The sequence below is a fragment of the Sinohyriopsis cumingii genome, chromosome 6 (genome assembly GCF_028554795.1).
Source record: "Sinohyriopsis cumingii isolate HCF-2022 chromosome 6, ASM2855479v2, whole genome shotgun sequence".
Classification (NCBI taxonomy): Eukaryota; Metazoa; Mollusca; class Bivalvia; order Unionida; family Unionidae; genus Sinohyriopsis; species Sinohyriopsis cumingii.
Window position 1 is genome coordinate 99,137,720 of NC_142966.1, and position 6,074 is coordinate 99,143,793.

Genomic DNA, 6,074 nt, shown 5'->3' on the forward strand with positions numbered 1-6,074 from the left:
CAAGGAAGCGGGTGTCCCGAAAAAGTTTGGGAACCACTGCTTTAATCCATTTGACACTATTATACGACCCACCCACCCCCACCCCCACCCCCATGCAAGTATTATGCAAACCCATTGTTTTTCTACTTCATGAAAAACTGGTCATTCCATTAAACGACCGAAGTAAAGAAAATATGTGCAAGTCAAACAGGTTAACAGATGGGTGTACTGACTGAACAATAATTTCCTGTTAGTGTCTTTAGAGCCTAAATTTACCTGGTTGTGTATTAAGCTCATCGGTGTTATCTTGCTGTGTCCCTTGCTATACAAATGTAAACACGCCTAATTTTCCAAGTAAAGGTTTTTAAAGTAAATACTAGAACACACATGCTAGAACGTATCACGACGATATGGTTACACAACATGATATCTGAAGATTTCACAGTAATGTTAGTTGTCATTTGAGCTTACCAGGCCAGTATGCAAACAAGATACATTATATACGCAAGATTTCTGCACTGCCTTGAATGGGAAGGACTAGAATGACTTTTGTATAGGCCCCGATGGAAGATTGTTATCTAATGAGGGAAATAACTCATTGTTACACCTTAAGTTGTCATGGGGACATTTTATGCACTATAAACATCAAGATGTGGAGATCGTTAAATAGGTGTACACTGGCAGTTTGGGATGGGGGGATATACCCAGAGCTCGCTCAAGGTAAAAGACTGTGACTAAGAATGAAAATAAAACGCTAGCGGTGTTTGCAGTTATTACCCCCCCCCCCCTTTTTATGGGTGGTGGTGGAAACGTGAATTTTCAATGGATTATTCTATTCCACTGATTATATAAAAGTAAAATACCCTGTTCTCTCTCTCTCTCTCTCTCTCTCTCTCTCTCTCTCTATATATATATATATATATATATATATATATATATATATATATATATATATATATATATCTGGATTCTACATCGGACTTATGGTTCAGTTATAACTTTAGACTGTTACTTTCAGTAAAATAAACTATATTGTTCTTCTTGTTGTTTGTACGTTTTTATGATCTTGGAAGAACAACTATAGCATTTTGTTTTGATGATCTAATTAGCAAGTCATACATGTGACGCGACAAGTGGATTCTTTTTGTTTTTGTCCTTCACATTTTTTTTTGTAATCTCACGTATTATAATTCAGATTTTTTGAATACCTTCCTTTACTACGTTCGTATTAAGAATATGGTTTAATACAAGGTTAGGAGTTTTAGGATTTCCTTAAAGCGTTTTTATATCCAAAACTTTAATTCATGCTACTTGGTGAAATAAAAAATACCGTCATGCCAACCGCATAAATCAATTTCACTATCGAAGCCGATATATACTTTTGAAACTATGTCACGTTTTCATCCAAGTTGTAACCCTGTCAAACTATTATTAAGTTCTCAAATAACTTTTAGTTGTGCGATGAACGATGGAAATAATCTGTGTACTGTGATTAATTTTTATATCTGTGCACCTTAAATGTAGATTACGTAACTCCTGATACATTGTTTTACCTTCATTTTCTTCAATCCATTGCCATGTTCCCAAAACAACATACTAACTGGTCTATAGTTGTCGTTTGGGTCAGATTGTATTTTTCTGGGGGGCGGGGGTTAAGATTCAGGTTAGCTGGGCTTCTTTGAGAGTAACAAAGAGTACCATATATACTCTCTTCCAAATAAAGTCAAACTATAAACCACAAAGACTCTGAAATGCCATAGCATAATGCACTGTGGATCAGGGTCTATTTTGTTTGTTCTATTCATTACTTCAAACAAACTGCACAAAACCAGATCTGCAGGCGCATTATACGATGGCAGATCGGGGTTCTGTGCAGTTTGCAATCGGACTAGTATTATAAGTGAGTACATACGGTCTGCTAATTCCTAAGGATAAATCTGATGAACATAATTTTAGAATTTTAGGACGTATGTTGTTCATACGTAGATTTCTGTGTATCAAAGCCTTTCGTAATTTTGCAAAGCGCTTCTAGCACCTTGGGCCTCAATTGGGAAGTTGGACATTTTTCAGGTGGATGATTTGTATTAATTTTTGCAATATTCGTGTAACATTTATTAAAGATTTCACAAACCTTAGTCTGGTAATCTGGGCAACAATTTTAATCAGAACAATATTATGTGGACTTTTTTTCAATTTAGTTTATGTTTTATGTCGATTTAATTTGTTCCCACACTTGACTTATAAAGATGTCTTAAATATATGTAAACACTTAAAGTGAAAAAAGAAAGAAGAGAATACTTAACACATAAGGTATTTTTTCCTGTCACCAACAAGCCAACATAATGGCCATACAGAACAGTACTTTTATTTTCAACAATCTTAAATTTTTTTTCAGTTCATTCCAACGTATGAATAATTCCAGATTTATCTAAACGTCTGCGTTTCTTTGGTTGACCACTTCTACTTCAAATACTATATCACCATGTGCTACTGTAAACAGAATTTTGTTTTCCATAAATTCTATCAACTTTTTCTGAATTGTAAATGTTCAAGTTTTATGTCAAGTTTCATAAGAATCATGACAGTATTTTTTCATAATGGCGATAGGATACATAATGACTTTTGTATGCATATGAAATTCATTATTATTCCATTTAATTTATGGTATAAATCTAGGTTCTAGCATCTGGAGTATTGGAATACACATTTAACTGCAAATCTGACAATACTTAAAGCTGCTCTTGAATAAAATTATTATTGAAAATAATAATAATAATAATAATATTAATAATAATAACAATAATAATAACAAAAATATCTTAAGGGCCTTCATATTTACAAGATTTTGTTCCAAGAACAATTGATTTGCAATACAAATCACTTCTTCATAGAAAAAAGCCAACCACATGATATTTAATAGCATGCTTTTGAAGAAATTCAGTCACAAGAAGCTTCTTTTCATAAAACAAGCAGGAATCATATCACAGAAGTTTCACATTTTGTTTCACAAATGATCTAATAATAAAAATATGATAACACTAAATTGATATTATACATTATAAGAGCATTTCACACATTCTGAAACATAGCTGAATAGGTTTCCATAGGCAGCGAGTTTTCAACAAGTGTTATAGTAAATATATGCTAAGTGAATAACACATTAAAGTAAATACCCAAAATTCTGTTTAAACCCTACAATTTTTAATTGATGGATTTTTGGAACTTCTTATTCTATTTATTCTTTTCTGTATGTTAATTAAAAAGAAACTTAAAATTAAACAGCAAATAAATAAATTAAAACTGTTTTGAAGATACCCATCCTAGTGGCCATATCTGATGTCCAAGGCACACTATATCCATTTAGAGCCAGAAAATGTCCGACCGGTTTATGACGTTCTATGGTAGTTTATAAATAGTGATAAACAAACACATGCTAAATTTTAATTGCTAGATCATGGATGAAGATGGAAACAGGTCACTGGACCTAGAAATAGACTCTGTTTATCTTAAAACTGAAGGGAAAAATATATATATATATTTAACTCTCCTTCTCTTGCTTCAAGACCTGTACAACCTGGACCAGAGTCCCTGATTGTGGCACTACCCAAGGTTTTAGATCACTAAAACAAATTCCCTTGTTACATGCAGCTTAATAATAGACAACAAAATAGATAGCTTCATAATTGACAACGCAACAGACAGCTTAACTGTAAATTTTCTAAAGATGCTTGCTGGATGAATTTAAAGATCCAAGTCATGTGTATCAATCAGTGTAATTTATTTATGCCTGTGGCTGACCAGATCTCTTAATTTTACAACTTGATAATCTCTAAATTATGGAAATTTGTCTACTTCTGAAGTTATATGCCATTATTTATTGTATCCCTAACAGAAGGACGGCTCATTCAGAAGGTGAAACATTTATCTCTATTCATACTGCTCTTATGTACTTTAAACAGCAAAGCTGTGCTTGTTGGTTTTAGAAACAAAGTTATAGTAAAATATGCTATTAAGTAACATTATTAATTGCTATGGCAATAATACAAAGAACTCTATCATCAACTGTATGGTCTTCAAATTTCAGAACAAGAGGGTCTTTCAATCGAAGTTGATAATACTTGTCTGTACTGAAATAAGAATATCTAGTGTGACAGAAGCCTTTAGAGAAATCAAGATCTCATGCATCTTGTTTACAATAATAAATTATTATAAAAACTTTTTGATATATTTTCCATTGCTCTTCTTTAAGAAATACATTCGTTTTTGCACAGACGTTAAGCCTGAGACACTTTATTTCAGCATTTGAGCTAGGGGGATAAATTTCATAGTCTCGGTGGTCTAATGTTGTAACTTCAAGATGTGGTCATATCACCTATTTCTAAGAACAGAAAATTATTAAACTCCAGGCATAAAATAGGGTACAAATATTAAAGAGTGTAAGTAATTAGCAGAACAGAAGATAAGACTTACTACATGGCCTATATTTTCCTTATCCGCTTGAGCTGAGGTCATACACACAAGTTTATTTTAAAAAAACATGGTCACAAACACCAACTCAATACTTTTTTAAGTTGCTAAAGACTCTGTTTCAAGGGAAAAGTTGTGCTTATTTTTGTTGGATATATTTCACAAGAATGTTTTTAGAAAATGATTAAAAAAAGGTTATCTATCAGGTTCACCAGTTAAACATTATACCTTTCGTGTTGATGAATTTCACCAAATTACATAGGTATGCTATTGCTGATGATAATTATAACGAATTTTGTGAAGATTTTTTATCTTATCTTGGCTACTTTAATGATTCAACTCTAGCCCCGATTGCATTATAGGCGACACTTGCTATAAACAATCGGATTTACCCGCTTTCATTAAATGCCATGTATAATGAAGAAATCATTTTCTGTTTGGCACTACTGTGCTCATCGTTACACCATCACTTTCAGAATGTGCTGTGACCTGCACATAGCTCATGTACATGCATGCACTTGCATGTCATCAATCACCAAAATAGCATAAGTACTTTCAATTTACACCAATTTCAACTTCAGCCATAACCTCAGAAATGTATATATGATGTAAATAGAACATCTCCTGTGTGTTGAACTACAACATTTTTAGAATTAGATTATCCTTTTTTGTTCTAATTAGCCTTCAAGGCTACAATTTTTGATTATTTTTGGCAAACTACTATACACATAAAATGCATTTGTGGGGTGTATGGCTGGTAAGTTGGTAATAAAAGTACAGTACTACTATATACATGTGCATTGAGGGCTGTATTTCTTCTAGGTTGGTAATAAAAGCTGAGTACTACTATACGAGTACTACTATAAACATGCATTTGTGGGCTGTAAGACTGATAAGTTGGTAATCAAAGTTCAGCACTACTATATAATATGTATATCAGGAGTATTACTATAATAAACATCATACAGGTCACAGGTATTTTTAACCAACTATTTCAGTAACGAGAGTCAATTTTAGAATTTGATTACAGACACCTTTATACAGCAATCAATGACGTGTATGGATCCTCATACATCCATAATCCTAATGGAAGGTCATTATTTACATTCCCCGAGAAATGCATACTGCAAAATTAATGTTAAATTATTTTGACAAGGTCAACTTAAAGGTGTGATCCACTACAAACCAGAACTAATCTTGCGCACTGTGATGTCAAAATGAAAGAGGCACATGCTGAAAACAAATCTGTAATGCCATGCCATTTGTAAAGAGAAACCTGACATCTTGTCTCACACCAGTTTAGTACCTGGGTACCACTGTAAAAGTCCACATCAATCATAAGTTTCATCTGGAAGTTTTTGCAACATATAAGGGGAAGAGCATACAATAATCGGGACTGAACAGACTTTGGTTAAGCTATTTTACTATAAATTTTATAACTAGAATGAATATTTTAGTTTAAAGAAATGTGCCTAAATGAAACAGTGACATATACTTTATACACATATTATGCATTTGTAAGCTGTAAGATTTAGGTTGGTAACAAAAGGTTAGTATTTGTCAATGAAGGAAATAAAGAAACATATTCTGTGGAAAACTTGAGAAAATATAAACGTAACTGAATATTT

The 6,074-nt window shown here is 32.7% G+C and overlaps 1 protein-coding gene across 2 annotated transcripts in view; it reads right to left on the reverse strand.

Moving 5' to 3' along the window:
* LOC149797539 (uncharacterized) overlaps nt 1-527 on the reverse strand; it is an 84,529-nt gene extending 84,002 nt beyond the window's left edge. Inside the window, exon 1 of one of the 2 annotated variants that reach the window (XM_089962397.1) lies at nt 451-527. The gene's annotated coding sequence lies outside the window, so the exon portion shown is untranslated. Of the gene's footprint in view, nt 1-255; nt 404-450 lie in introns of those variants that run through there. The other variant, XM_089962394.1, reaches the window with a different exon arrangement.
* Nucleotides 528-6,074: the final 5,547 nt, after the last annotated feature.